Source organism: Neltuma alba, unplaced genomic scaffold (genome assembly GCF_004799145.2).
Source record: "Neltuma alba isolate B1F8T4 unplaced genomic scaffold, ASM479914v2 tig00012081_pilon, whole genome shotgun sequence".
Lineage (NCBI taxonomy): Eukaryota > Viridiplantae > Streptophyta > Magnoliopsida > Fabales > Fabaceae > Neltuma > Neltuma alba.
Genome location: NW_021636640.1, coordinates 1,195,214 through 1,210,060, shown reverse-complemented (window position 1 = coordinate 1,210,060; position 14,847 = coordinate 1,195,214). Strand labels below are relative to the sequence as shown.

At 35.9% G+C, this 14,847-nt stretch overlaps 1 pseudogene; it reads left to right on the top strand.

Annotated features, from left to right (window-relative positions):
- Positions 1 to 8,543: 8,543 nt before the first annotated feature.
- Positions 8,544 to 10,745, top strand: LOC114722036 (protein S-acyltransferase 8-like; annotated as a pseudogene).
- The last annotated feature ends 4,102 nt before the right edge of the window (positions 10,746 to 14,847 follow it).

Sequence of the window (14,847 nt, the reverse complement as noted above, 5' to 3'; positions counted from 1 at the left end):
TAAGAATACCTAATAAGGCATAACCAAGTCAGAAAATGCCACAGTAGCCATGAATTCAAGCAACAAAGTTTCATTTTCTAATTGAAAGGTTTTGCTGAAACTCATAACATGATTACCTTAATATTCTCATCAGCCAAAAGACCCCATCCCCGGCCTTCAGTTTTGAACAACTTTGTTTTTGCATATTCACACTTCTGAAATCTCTATAACCATAAGACATGGTTTAAAAGAAATACGAAGTTGCAGTTAGTTTCATTCCATATAAAGATATAATGCAGCATGACACAGGTTCAGCAAATGATAAAACCCAACACTTAATGGTAATTATTCCTTAATGAGAAATTCAAATTCAAATAAATATTTAGGACTAGCAGATAGATGTGCAACATGTCATAATAAACACATTAAGACATACAGTCTAGCACATAGTAATCAAAAGTTTCTTCTAACAATTAAATACAAGCAGGATTTTTGCAATAATACACTTTCTTTAGCTTGTTCAGCATGGTAAAAAAGGACTATATTCTACTCAGTACTTCGAAATTGAAACTATGACAATACTAAGGAAGATATAACCCAAAAAACATTTAACATCAAAACAGACAAGCCTAAACATGCACCTGATTTTTGCAAAAGACACCACACGGGCAATAGCCGGGGGTGCATTCAGAGCTGGTCAGTACATTAAGACAGCCATCCCCACATGCACTATCAGGGTCGCTAGGATTATATTTGCATTCACATATAGCAATATCCTCCTCCCTCTGCTTCACATGCCTATAAAACAAGAAAAGAGAATTAAAAGAATGAGCACAACAAGTAAAAGAATAGTGCACCTCGTAAGGCTTCGTAAATCATTAAGATCATCTACGTTTCATTTCACTGAGTTGTTTGGATTGAACTTCCATTCAGGTTGGTTTTTCATCGGCAGCACCTCCTTGCTCCTGAAGCTTATTGCCAGAGATAAGTCAAAGGTGGCTCTTCTTAAGTTGCAAGTAAGCCATTTATTTCAAAGTTAGTTGCTGAAAACATCCTTTATGATTTAGGAATTTATTATTGCCGAGGAGTCTTTTGGTTATCATTTATCTTATCTTTGGCTCTTGGAGAATTATCATGTATGATTTAGGATACATATAAAAAGGAGAGGGCAGCCATTTTGTGAGTGAGTATGCACAAACTACCAGTGTGCAGACCATCCCATTCATCATATTTCACTGTTTCAACCGTAAATCTCAACGAACTCAATGAAGGAAAACATATAGGCAGCCAGTAGGAAAGGTTTGAACTTCAGAAAACTCTGAGGAACTAATAAAAATAACCTCCTTCAGGCGTTCTAATTCTGAAGATAAAGAAATAGCCTTCTAAACATCCACAGAACAGTATCTGTTATATTATCAGGGTCTCCTTCAGTGTCATCAAGGGCTCGTGTTATATTACCAGAAATTTATCATTATCAAAGAAGGCACCAGAAGAGAAACATGAAACCAACATCCATATTGAATGCTGGGTAAAATACACAGAGTATTCTCAGCACTGTAAATGGTGGATGCTATTGACTACAATGGTCCACTTCAGTGTTATTTACCCTTTTACCCATCAACCGTGTTATACTAATATTATATATGTATATGTACACACACACACACAAAAGAGAAAAACTGACCTTCTGTTAAAAATTCATTCTGCGTTATATGGATGTATTGAGGAAATTCTTCAGCATGAGGATCCTTCAAAATCAATAGCTTCCATGTCACTTGACTCATATAAAATAACATGTGCAGTAATTGGAATAAGCCTGAAAATAGAGAAAGAAAATGGCGGGAAAACCAAGAAATAGCTACCATTTCGGTATCCAAGGATTGATTTTGAACGACTGTTTAGATGGCTGTCATAGGTATTTTGCAATCCCCCTGCCAAAAATAGGAAAGTCATACAAGGCACCGAAAAGGAGTGTTCAAATCGGTTATCGTAGACAACTCATGCAAAGAACGGAAGAATTAAATAATTAATCCCCACTGGTCAACCAAAAAGAAAGCGCTGGTTGCAAGTGGGAATAATGGATCAGAATTACTCAGTGCTCGTCAAAAAAATCATTTCTCCAGAAAAACAAAATTTTGTGAAGCTTCAAGAATCTCCATTTCTCCTATTGATTGTAAGAGGATGAAAAGATTCTCTTTTGTTTTATGTTCATATGGAAAGCTGGGGAGAATTCCTTGAGATTAGGTTTTATCATAAACATAGATGTTACGGGTTGTGCAAATTCACCCTCAGTATCGACATTTGACAGTCAAAACGAAGCGAAGATCAAGAAACTGAGAACCATTTGATCAGTGTTGTTTAACCTGGCAATGAGACATGATGCACAAAGAAACCAGAGATGACAGACCTGGAATGCCACCAATAACGGTTCCCTCCGGCAGCGGCGAGGGCTTCAGGGCTCAGTTCAGGCCAGGTGGAAGTTAGGTTGAAAGTGGTTAGAACCCCGTCAGAGTTGGGTAGCGAAGCTGAAGACAACCATGGTGGAACTGGAAAAGAGGTTTTCGCCTCGGACTAGCGCTGGAGCAGAAGGCGGAGACCGTCGTTAATGCTGAAGAGGCAGGCGGGGATGAAATGGGTTGCAGTCGTCCTCAGCCAGTTCACAAAATCGAACCAAGGAGGCGTGTGCGCACGCTGGGTGATCCATTTCCATCGGAACAAGCAGGCCAACTATAATACAAGACTCCTCGATCCTGGTTCCTCGGTTGGGGGGGGGGGGGTTGTGATTTTGATGTTAAACGCCAAACCTCATTTTATTTTATTATGTACTTTTAGGGGATAGTAAATTCATTAGTTTGGATTAAATAATTTATTTATTTTTTTCAATCTATCCATAATAGTTAGATATCCTCAATTAGCAAGATAACTAATTTATAATGATTAAAAAATTAGTTTAAATAGTTTTTTAAGAAAATATATTTATTTTCTTAAAATACTCTTTTTAATCATTTGTATAGAAAAATCATATTAATATATGTAGTTAATAGAGTTCAAGGAAAATAATTTAGGGAAATAAAGTGAATGAGATTCTACACATAAAACAAGAAAAGAGTTACAATCAAGTCCTAATAAAGAGAAATAATTACTAAAATATTCTAATAACAATTTAAGTAATCTGTAAAGACAAGTTTTAAATAAAAAATAATAACTTTTGAAACTTATTTTATAATATTCTCTTTCTTTGGGACTTCATTGTAATTCTTTCGAAAACAAATCTTTTTAAGAGATATCAAAGATAATAGTACACAATATAAGGAAAAAAGTTAATATGCATTACTTATTTGATTCTTTTTATATTTTAGCTAGAAATTTTTTCATAACAGATTAAAATATTTGATTAAATTTTAAATTTCAGTAAATTATATTACTTAACGTAGTTTAAGATTCACTTCTTATAAAAATGTGTTTTTTTAATTCATTCTGCCTAGGTAAGAGATCTTGGAAGATACTTTATTTCTTTTTTTTTTTCTAAAAACATTAGTTTATGGATCTGACATAACATCAAGAAAACGATCGACTTTATTCAAGGTCAAAAGAGGAAGAAGTGAGTTATAAGTGAAATAAAAGTAAAAAGATTGAGTTGCATCGAGTTCAAATTATAGTTAAAAGACATAATTAGATTAATAGTTGAAGGATCAAAACATTAATTTATAAAAATGGTTTTAAAATTCCATCCCAATGTTCTAATACTTAGTCCAAATAAATATCCTATACAATCCAAAGGCAGTCCGGAAAAGGCATTACTGCGTAAAAATTATGTATGATTTTTTTTTTGACCGATGAAAATTATGTATGATTATTATCATTTCCACGTAATCGCAAATCTCGGTTTAATTTTGGAGGCCTAAGGTGAAACCTTCAACCAGGAACGTGGTACGTACTTGTTCCTTTTTCTCCAAGCCTGTCATACTGCTATTAATTTCATATCGAGACAATGCCAAGGGCAAACATCCACCAGAGATCATCTTTCAAATTTCACCTTTCTCTCTCCTCAAAAGAGCGTCTTTGGTTCGGGGCTTGTGTGGTACTTCTCAACTTTAAGAACTTTTTTCTTTTTTTAATTTTTAGATTAGTGTACAAACCTGTTTTGATAATTTGGGTATTCAGGAGATTTTTTGAGTGGAAATTTATATTAAAAATTTAAAAATCATATAATATATTTTTATTTTTTATAGTTAAAAAAACTAAAGCTGGACGTTATGGAGTGAAATTATTATGATTTTAAATTTTCAAAAATGAATTGGTATTTAAAAAAAAGTTGGATATCCAGGAGTTTCGAGAAAAAAAATTTTGAAACAAATTTGCACCTTAATCTTTTGTTTTTTACTAACCAGAAATCCTCTCTGTCATAAAGTCCAAAAGTCACTAAAAATAAGTGAAAGAAAACTTTTTTTTTAATTAAAAGGATTAGTAATAATAATAAAAATTAGTAAACGAAATTGAATTTGCCAATGAGAGGTGTTTATATTATATGCCACGGGGTGATATTGGCAAAAATAAACTCTCTTATGGAAACACTTTTAGCTAGTCTTGGCAGGCACTAGTATAGTAATACTCTTTTGATTCTTAATATAAAAAATTTATTTAACTAATTTGATTAGATTAAAAAAGTTAAGTAAACTAGTTAATTATAAGTAATATGACATATTTTTCCTAAAACACCATAATGATTTTTTTTAATACCCCTTTCCCCTTCTACTTATTAGTTGAATTATAGTTGAAGGAGTATCCATAAAGGTAATTTAGAAAAAATTGATAATATAAAAAATGAATTTATATTTAGACCGAAACTAACTTAATAATTAGTCTATATTAAAGATAAAAAGAGTATTATTATTACGCGGAAAAAGAGAAACCAACATTTTAAAATCCAGAGGGTGACGTTAAGCTCAAACCGAAGGCCAGAAAATCCAGGCTGGCATTTCGCTTTTGGCCTTTCTGGTCCGCCTTTTTATTATTTTCCCTCCCTTTTATTTATTTATTTATTTTTGGGTTTTTCAGCTCCGCCACTATTAAGATGGAGCACTATTATTATTGGATTCCCCTCTTTTGAATAAGAGGAAAGGAAAACACATAATACAAATTTCATTGAAGAAACTCGAGCCTGGTGATAGAGAACGCACTATCTCCATCAGAACCGTTAGGATCGTGCCACTTAAGAGTTGACCCCACCGAGATGCCGACGTGGAAGGAGAGATTTCGAGCACAAATGGAATGGCAAAAAGGTAATTTTGCCGTCATGAATTTTTTTTGCAGGAGGATTCACTTGAGGATGGATTGGGGGGTGACAGTGACGTGAGATGGAAGGGTTCTTCTTCTTCGTCTTCTGCAATAGTATTCGTTGGCGCTATATATCGGCGCAGGGGAGATTTCCTCCTGAATATTCTTTAGCAAATAAAAAGCATGCTCGCAAATTCCAAACTCAAAATCAAAAACCACCATCGTTGAGATCACACCTTTCTCTCTCTTCCTTCTGAGGTTTTCCCCTCACGTTTCTCCCAAGCCCCTTCATTTGGTTTTCTTCTCTCATCGTAGCGTTCGGATTTCGCCCTTCAATCGCTTCAGCGAGGATAGTCCCTCACCAGTTGGACTCTGATTCTCTTGGGGTTCTATTGAGGGGCTGTTTTCTGAATGCGCGAATGCCAGATGAGATAAACACTCGTTGCATGTATCGGGTCTTTGGCTCTTTCCCTGCATAGTGTGAATATTGCGTAAGATTCTTCATGGCAAAGCGTGTTTACCAAGTCTGGAAAGGGAGTAATGTAATGTTTAATTCACCTGCTTCTTCCTCTTTTTTGCAAATTAGACTTTTGATGCTTTACTTGCCTCTTGGGGATGCTCTTTATTTGTTGATGGGCAACCTTGTGGTTCCTTATAGATTGGGTGTTTTGGAATGATTCTAAGAGCTTAAGTGTGGTTTGAGTTTATGGTCCTTTTGGTTGCTTAAAAATGGAAGACGGAAAGTTTTAACTCGGACGATGATTTCGGCATCATACACTGGATATGTTGAGCTCCTGTGAGGTCATGCGTTTTGTGAGTTTTACTACTTTGAATTAGCAGTTCCCTTCCTCTGCCCATCCATTGTGTTTGTTTTTGTGCGGCGGGTTTTGGGGCTCTATGTTCTGCCTTACTTCCTGTCAGACGAAACTTTAATGATGCTTTGGCTAGAGGAGTTGGTTGGACATAGCATTTAATGAGGCCATTGGATTTAGTATTGACCTTGGTTTCTGTCAGTTTTCTACTTATTTACGTTGTTTCACCTTTTTGCTGAGAAAAGGTACTGGAGATTCAGAAGCAGTACTTAATTAGATGCAATTGTTAGCCTCACCTTGGCAGGCTGCCTTGTATTTTGGACAAATAAGTATTTAAGATATTGAACTTGACTAATCTGGTGTTTTTTTCCTTCCATTTACCTGACATAGTTACTGAGTTTTTTCTTTTAAAAACATATTTGAGTTTATCAGAAAGGTAATGAAACTGAACAAGGTAACGTTGCAGAGGGTTTGAGTAATTGTCATGCTTTATCTGCTCTAGATGATGTTTTGTTTCTTAAAGAAGAAATCCTTATCTGGTAGTTTGGAATATAATCACAGCCAGCATCTTTTCATGTTTATCTTGAAACTACTTTATACACTTTTAGGTGTTTAGGCTGCAAATAAGTGTATGTTTAGGTTATGGTCCTCATGTAAATATTTTATAAATTTCACGCGGATGTTCTGCTAACATATTTGGAGTTTGGACAACTAGAAAAATGGCTTTCTCTTGTGGATTTAAAAAGTGAAGAGACAGAGGAATCATGTGATGGATATGCTATCTAACTCTTTGTTTAGAATACAATTATGGCAAATAATTTTGTGCTCCCTTGGTCAAACCACCCTTTCGAGTTCTGACAGATTAACTATATAGTTTACAAATAGATTGATGAGTGATTGAGATATGATGTTTTTCCCCCTAACCTTTTGTTATTGGTTGGAATAGTTTAACTTAATGGGGGAGTAGGATCAAGGGCCATGGAGGTGTTCATGCTATGATATGTAACTTTACTCTCGAGGCTTGTGGTGGAATGGGGTGGGTATTTAAGTTTGACCAATATATTGTCTTCAAATGACAAATATAATTTATTTTTTAGCTTTTGGGAGACTTTCTCTGTAACTTCTGATACTTCCTCTTCAAATGATGTTAGCATATTTTGATAATTTATTGCACGTTCAGGAGCTAGTAGTTTATTATCCATGGATTTTTATAGGATGTGAACATGATCTCTTCTGTATTGCCTTTAGTATTTTCATGCCTTCTTTTGTCTCTTGCTAATTAACGTGCTCTGTCTAAGTGTTAACTCTTCTCCTAATCATATGCAGAAGTTCATTTGTGGAGGGAGGTTGATATTTGGGCCTGATGCTCGATCCCTTCTTGTCACGTTGTTGCTGATTACCGTTCCAGTCATCATCTTTTGTGTATTTGTAGTGAGGCATCTTCGGCATGAATTTTCATCGTATGATGCAGGATATGCTATTCTAGTTATGGCAATTCTCTTTACTATTTGGGTAAGTTTTGTGAACCTTTTCCCCTCATTCTTTTCTATTCTGCATTTGATGAGTTGGTCCTTGCCATATGCACGCGTGGATCCTGTTTTGTTATATGCTCATGGTTCAAACGCTTCAGTTTACCATGTTTTCAAGACAGCTCTTATTTCTTCTTTTTTTTCAGAAAAAAAAAAGAAGCTTAATTTTAATTATATTATCAAGGTTCCTCTGTTAGTTTTCCACTCATCTCGCTATACTGCCATTCCTCCCTCATTCTTGAACCTTTTAAGCTGACAGCTTGTGCCAGGGATCGAGCTTGTCATTGATGAGTGATATTTTGTTTTCTCCTGAACTTCTGTATGATTGAATTTTTTACCCTCTATAGCTAGCATGTACAAGTAGATGACTCTATAAAGCAAACTAATTTCTTATAACCATAAAGGAGTTGATCCCAAATACTATGAAAATATAAAGATGAAGGATCCCTAAAAGTGGAAAGAATTTGAACAGATATTCAAATAAACAAGAGAGAAAAGACAAAAAGAAATCATGGCTGAGAGAGCTAGTGCGAAGCTCAGCAAGCTTCATCCAGAGTGGGAAGGGCTGATGCCCTCATAATGTTCCATTATGCAGCCACACTTGAGCCCTAAAGATATTATATGGTGGAAAGCTGAACTGTTTCCTTTGAGAGGCAATACAGAATGCATCTTTGAGCTATACTCTTGCCCAGTGTCCACCAATCATCGGGGCCTGTTATGAATTAATGCCAATGCACCTGTTGCTGCTGCCTATTTCTTTCTTTTCTTTCCTTTTTTGTCAATCTTTTTAAATTTTATCAAAATAATGTAGGAAGTTGCCTTGATTATATTTTTCTGTGTTTGAATTATGCTTCTTGTGAAAGTTTCATATCATGATTGATTTTTCATTTTTACCTAATCTTTGTCTGGTCTCCTAGGGTTTGACGCAACATAATCCCTATAGTCTATGTTTATAGGTTCTGGGTATTCTCTTCTTACTTCATCACGTGATCCGGGCATTATTCCAAGGAATTCAAATCCACCAGAGGAAGAGTTTCGTTATGATTCTTCAGTTTCTGCTGATGTAGGGGGACGACAGACACCAAGCCTTCAGTTCCCTCGAACCAAAGAAGTAATGGTCAATGGCCTTCCTGTAAGGGTGAAATACTGTGAAACTTGTATGCTGTATCGTCCTCCACGCTGCTCACATTGCTCCATTTGCAACAATTGTGTTGAGCGTTTTGATCACCATTGCCCGTGGGTTGGTCAATGCATTGGATTGGTACAATAACTGACTATCATAAGAATTACTATTTTTTATGATCTTTGTTTTCCTTTCTGCTGATGTTCTGGACTATTGTTGTTGCATCTTATAGTACTTTATTTGTCTTTTCCTGTGTGCAGAGGAACTACCGTTACTTCTTTCTGTTCGTATCTTCAGCAACTATCCTATGCATATATGTATTTTCCATCTCAGCTTTCTACATTAAGGTTCTTATGGATCATGGTGATGGCACAGTTTGGATGGCAAATGAAAGAATCCCCCGCATCAGTGATAATAATGATTTATTGTTTCATCGCTCTGTGGTTGTTGGTGGACTAACTGGTTTTCACCTATACCTTATCGGCACAATCAGGTCAAATCCATTTCTTCTACATTTCTAGCTTTCTTATCTTTTTTAATTAATTACCGTTTAGGGTACCTTAGGGTACCTTAAGGTTAATATTTAAATCTTTGGTTGGGATTCGGAAGTAGCTTCATGATAGTAAATTCCTAATTCCACCAGCGATGCAGGGTGGTTGGAAAACGGACAAAATCATGGCATAGCCCATAATAGTTAATTGATTATTTAAAAACATATCCACATTAAAATCTCATATGTTTTAACTATTTCATATGAAGATGGCAGCCCAAAATTAGGCTGTTACTTAGTGATGGAAAATGATTATCTGCATACACCTTCCACCTCTGTTGTAATTTTGAAACTGTCATGTGCGCGCACACACACACACATATATGGAGGGGGGAAAAGAGAGAGAGAGAGAGATGTTGTCATCATGTTCCCAGCGTATCTGTCATCATGTTCCCAGCGTATCTTTTGAGTGGGTGTTAGTGAATGCTTGTAGGATGCATCATATTCCCAATCCATATCGCATATGATTGTATGGTTTGCTTTCTGGAAATTGATCCATGAGTTGTCACAAGAAGATTCTGATCACCAAGATTATTACCCGTTTTTTGCAGACTACCTATGAAAACTTCCGGTACAGAGCTGACAACAGGGTTAATGTTTATAATCGTGGTTGTTTAAATAACTTTCTGGAAGTATTTTGCACTAAAGTTAAGCCCTCCAGAAACTTTCCGGGCCACTGTACAAGAGGAGGTTCAGAGGCCACCGCCTCAAGTCAGTACCAGGGAACCTGAACCTGAAGACGTGGTTGGAGAGCCACGTCCTAAGGTTGAAGATGATCTAGATATTGGTGAAGATCTATTGAAGATATCACAGCGTCGGGATATTGAAGAAATCGAGGAGGACATCCAGAGTAGAGGGAGCAATGGACCTCCACTTAACACTTCGGAGGCTGACTCAACTTTGCAGTCAGATCACCGAGCTCAGACAATTCGGTCTGATGCTAGGCACTCAAGTTGGGGAAGGAGAAGTGGGAGCTGGGAAATTTCACCAGAGGTCCTTGCCAGTTCAAGTGTCACTGAAAGCAGAAGCTATGTTGCTTCTAATGAGGTGCGCCAATGACCTGTGGTTTGATTTTCTGATGTTAGCATGCCATCAATATGAATGATGTGGGTTTTACCTGGAATATTGTGAGAGGAAGAGGAGACCTGATGATCGGAGTTTATGGAGCAAATGGAATTTGAATTGATGGAAAGGTCTGGGTGCAAAATCTGAGTGGACCACCTTGTGGCAATCCTCTGGCTTTGTTGGAAAGCATAGAAATGCGTGTTTTTATTTGCCTGATAGTTTTTTCCTCTACGGTTCGATATGTGGCCGGCATCTACGCTGCTGGCTATATTCTTTGTGTAAATAACCAGTTGTGAAAAATGCTAAAAATTTCCCTGCTTATTGGGTTTTAGGCTCTATGTACAAACTTGGTTACCAAGTAAAAAAATGCTTTCATCCAAGCTGTTGATATGAAGTGGTCTTTTCTTTTCTCTTTTTTTTTTTGGGGGTGAATGAAGTGGTACTCCTCCCCTGTTTAATAGATGTTTGTTTTATATTTAAAATCTATTTTATATATTATTAATTTTTTTTAACAATAAGAAAAATCAAGTAAGAGAGGAAGGAAAAGAATTAAGAAAGATGTTTAGGGTCTGTTTGGTTCAATGTGAGGAAGAGAAGGGGAGGGATTTTAATGGAAGAAAAGGAAGGGGAGGAGTGGAAGGATTTTATATTATGTTGTTTGGATTTATAAAAAAGAGGGAAAAGGTTTTAATATTACCTTGTTTGATTCATGAATAGAAGGAGGAGGAAAAATATTTTGACATTAACAATTTTACCCTTATTTTATTAAAATATAGGCATAAGGTCACAATATGATAAAATATTGTCATTTCCTTTCAAATCCTCCCAATTTTGGAGGGGAGGTAAAATTTTCCCTCCCTTCCAAAAATTTGTGTGTTGGCAAACAAGGGGAAATTATTAAAATTCTTCCCCCTCCCCTTCTCTCCTCTCCCCTCCAAATCCCTCATACCAAACATATTCTTAGGGTGTTTTAAAAAATATATCATATTAACTAATTTAATTAATATTTTTAATTTATTTAAATTAATTAATTAAGTTTTATATTAAAAATCGGAAGAGTATTTTCAGTGATAGAGACTATTAGGATTTTTAAAAAACTAATTCAAATACCTTTTGGCTTTGAACCCAAACTAACAAAATCTACATCTACATGCGTACCCAGAAATTAAAAGAAAAAAAGGGGGAGAAATAGAAAAGTATGCCAGGGACACATATACGATTAACTTTGGGCTCTCTAAAGGACTTAGAAACCACATAGAAATTTGTGTAGTAAAGGAATATGATTATGTAATTAGACTACGAGTTTTTTTTTTTTTTTGAAAAAAAGGTCGTACTATTATTATTTGTGAATGATATGACTTGCTAATCGTCAGTTTCGAAAAAAAATGTAATGCCATTTAAAAAAAAAAAATCTAAGACAACATTAATGATAATTTTTCCAACTATCATCATCAACTTAATTGAGTAAGAGATGATAATGACATGGGAGAATACATAAAAGAATTAGGGGTACATATATATTTGAAATTTGAAACACTAATGTATTTCTTAATACATTAAAACTTTAACAGTGAGATAAAACAATGGTGGGAATATATTCCATATTTGCTTATTGGTTTACCACCATGCATGACTAAGAATTAAGTATTCTCCATCATATCGTTTCTTCTGGGATGCCGACGATATCCATTTCTGCAACCTCCTAAATTATTTTGCGATATTAAACATAGAAAAATAACAAAAAAGAACTGAACAATAATACATCAGCGTGTTAGAAGAAAATGTTTCCTTTCTGTAAGAATACAATCACATCGTTCTTTTATACACAATTAATTACATGAAGAGAATACAACAAAAAGAAAACATCTTCTGATCCATCTCTCAATATATATAGAATGAGTTTTGAATTGAACTGTTAGAAACTAGTCATATAAATTCCAGGATTGATAAAACCACATCGAATCACAAATATATGCATGATCAGATCTCTGTATATATAAATGTATGAGATCTTGAGGTTAATGAGGAAACTCTTGTAAGACCAGCTGAATCAAAGATCTCAAGAGCTTGTTGGTGTCATCCATGACAGGAAGAACCCTTGGGCTCTCCTGATGCCAAACTGGTTTCACACAATCCAATCTTAACGTCAGCATCGTTAAGGCTCTGCTTAGCCGTCGTAGGATCAGCTGTGAAATTTGCATAAGCACCCGTGAAACCAACAATGGCGTCTTGGTAATTCTCTACGCATGTCGTCGACGATGGATCGATGCTATCGGACGTCATCTTGTCCGACATGTAAAGCACCGCCTTCGATGCGACCGCCGCCGACAGCTCTATGGACAGCGTTGACGTGGTGCCCGCCGGCAACGACTCTATGTACTTCTTGTCCTTGCCCTCGAGGATCTTCTCGCACTGTTTGGGGTTTGCGGCTAGATCGCAGATATGGTCTGTGAAGGACTTCGTACCTTGGCTCGATTTCACGATCAAGGCGATTGAGCCGGAGACATGCGGTGCCGGTGAGAACCGCCCGTGCAGGAGTGACGGTTGATTCAGACGGTGATGGAGCCGTGCTTGGGGGCGCTGACAAGCCAAGAGACTTGGTAACCAGGTCTTTCACGGCCGGGGATAGCGATGGCATGTCAACACTATACTCATCAGAATCCTGCTTCTTCTTCTTGGCCCTTGTGGTGGCCCTTTTTGTGGCCTTCGTCGGAGGGTGTGGCGGTGATAGCTCACTGGCTGATGGTGGCGGTGGCGTTAGGGTGATGGTTTGGTCTTTGTTTTGCTTTTTCTTATGTTTCTTTCCTTTGCCTTTGCAAGAGCAGGGTGGAGGAGGAGGGATAAACACAAAAGCATGAGGATCAAACACCAAGCTGAACGACGAGCCATTTCGATCTGTTGTTCTTAATTAATTCAGAAATGGTGATGTATACGTAACCAGGTAATGATGTTTCAGGAGGTTTTTATAAGCATCGTCCCATGTTTGCTATAATTGTTGTGTTTGATTTGATGTTTTATCGGTTTGAAGATGAACACTTTTGGTGGATGAATTGTTAGTTTAAGTTCCGAGGGCAATGAGATTAACGGCTACCGATTCGGTAGGGCCCCTAAACTAATTTTCTCAACTCCAAAAATAGAAATGTCAAGGTCAACAAAACTTCTGTTTTCATATTTGGTAATTCCTATTTTGAGGATTTTTTTTTGGAAAAAAAAAGGTTTGATATAAATTTGACGCAACGTTAGACTAATATTTAACTTCAATTTGACCAATGCCTTCTGCCACTCAAACTTTTCTTCAAATTTAACTTCAATATTTTCAGAAAGTTGTGTCATTTTTCTGACTAGTAAAAAATTTTCTCGTTGTTTTTTTCTTTTGCTAAAGTATAGGTATCTTTCTATTGAAGGCAATCCTATTTGAAGCACTGTTGAGCATTAAATGTAGGCATCTCTCTCGGAAAATTTGAATCTTAGTTTGTCATGTTGTGAGGGACTAACCCATTCTGCTAGATCCAATTCCCATTGGTTTTATTTATCAATTCACGAGAAATAAATTGCAACTTGTTTTTTGGAGGATTTGAACCGCCCGAGAAAATACAGAATGAGAATAAAAAGCCCAAAGCCTCATCATATATGAGTGGGCCCATATCAGAGGCGAGCCCAAATGTCTCTGGGGCTAATCGGTAAAACACTGTGAAGAACATCAGAAATTCATGAATGGGAGAAAAGCTCCTCATTAAAAATGTATTAGTGAAAAAAGATTAAATCAGAATATTAATATTCCATACCTACAAAATATACAGAGTACTGCTATTTTTTGTGCATAAAAATTTATCATGTTTTTGTTACCAATAAAATTTTTAATAGGAAATTTATCCGATTTTTTTTTTTTGGGCGTACTGATCCCTTGTAGTATTAAAGGCAAGAATATGAAGTCGTATTGTAAAAATTGACTATTTTTAATTGAACAAAGTGAATACATAATATACTACCTCCGGTCCTTAACATAAGATCCTCGTTTGAATTTTATTTTGATTCTAATTATAAGATCCTAATTTACTTTGTCTCTCTTATTTATGCATTTTTTTCCAAGATAGTCCCTATAATAATAGCAGTTCTAACCAATAAACTTATTAGCAAGAATCTTTTAAGAAAGACAATACCTATTTATTATAAATAACTAACTTAACTTATTTTTTAATCTCCTCAAATTAGTTAACTAGCTCTTATAATTGAGCAGGAGATAGTATATTCCAAATATGACTCCCACGACAAAAATATGATAAGGAAGGAATGCTACATATTAATGTATTCAGCAGCCAACGGTCCAAATCATAATTCACTAACACAGACGAAGCACGTTTTTTATGGTCCCAACTATTTCGTTTTGAAAAACAAAACAAAAGAAAATTTTCAAACACCTGATTCAATGGTTGGCATGCTCTGAAATTTGGGTGGGACAGAGAGTGTGACTGCTAATAGGAACAGAGGAATTGATAATTATCAGTTAATTAA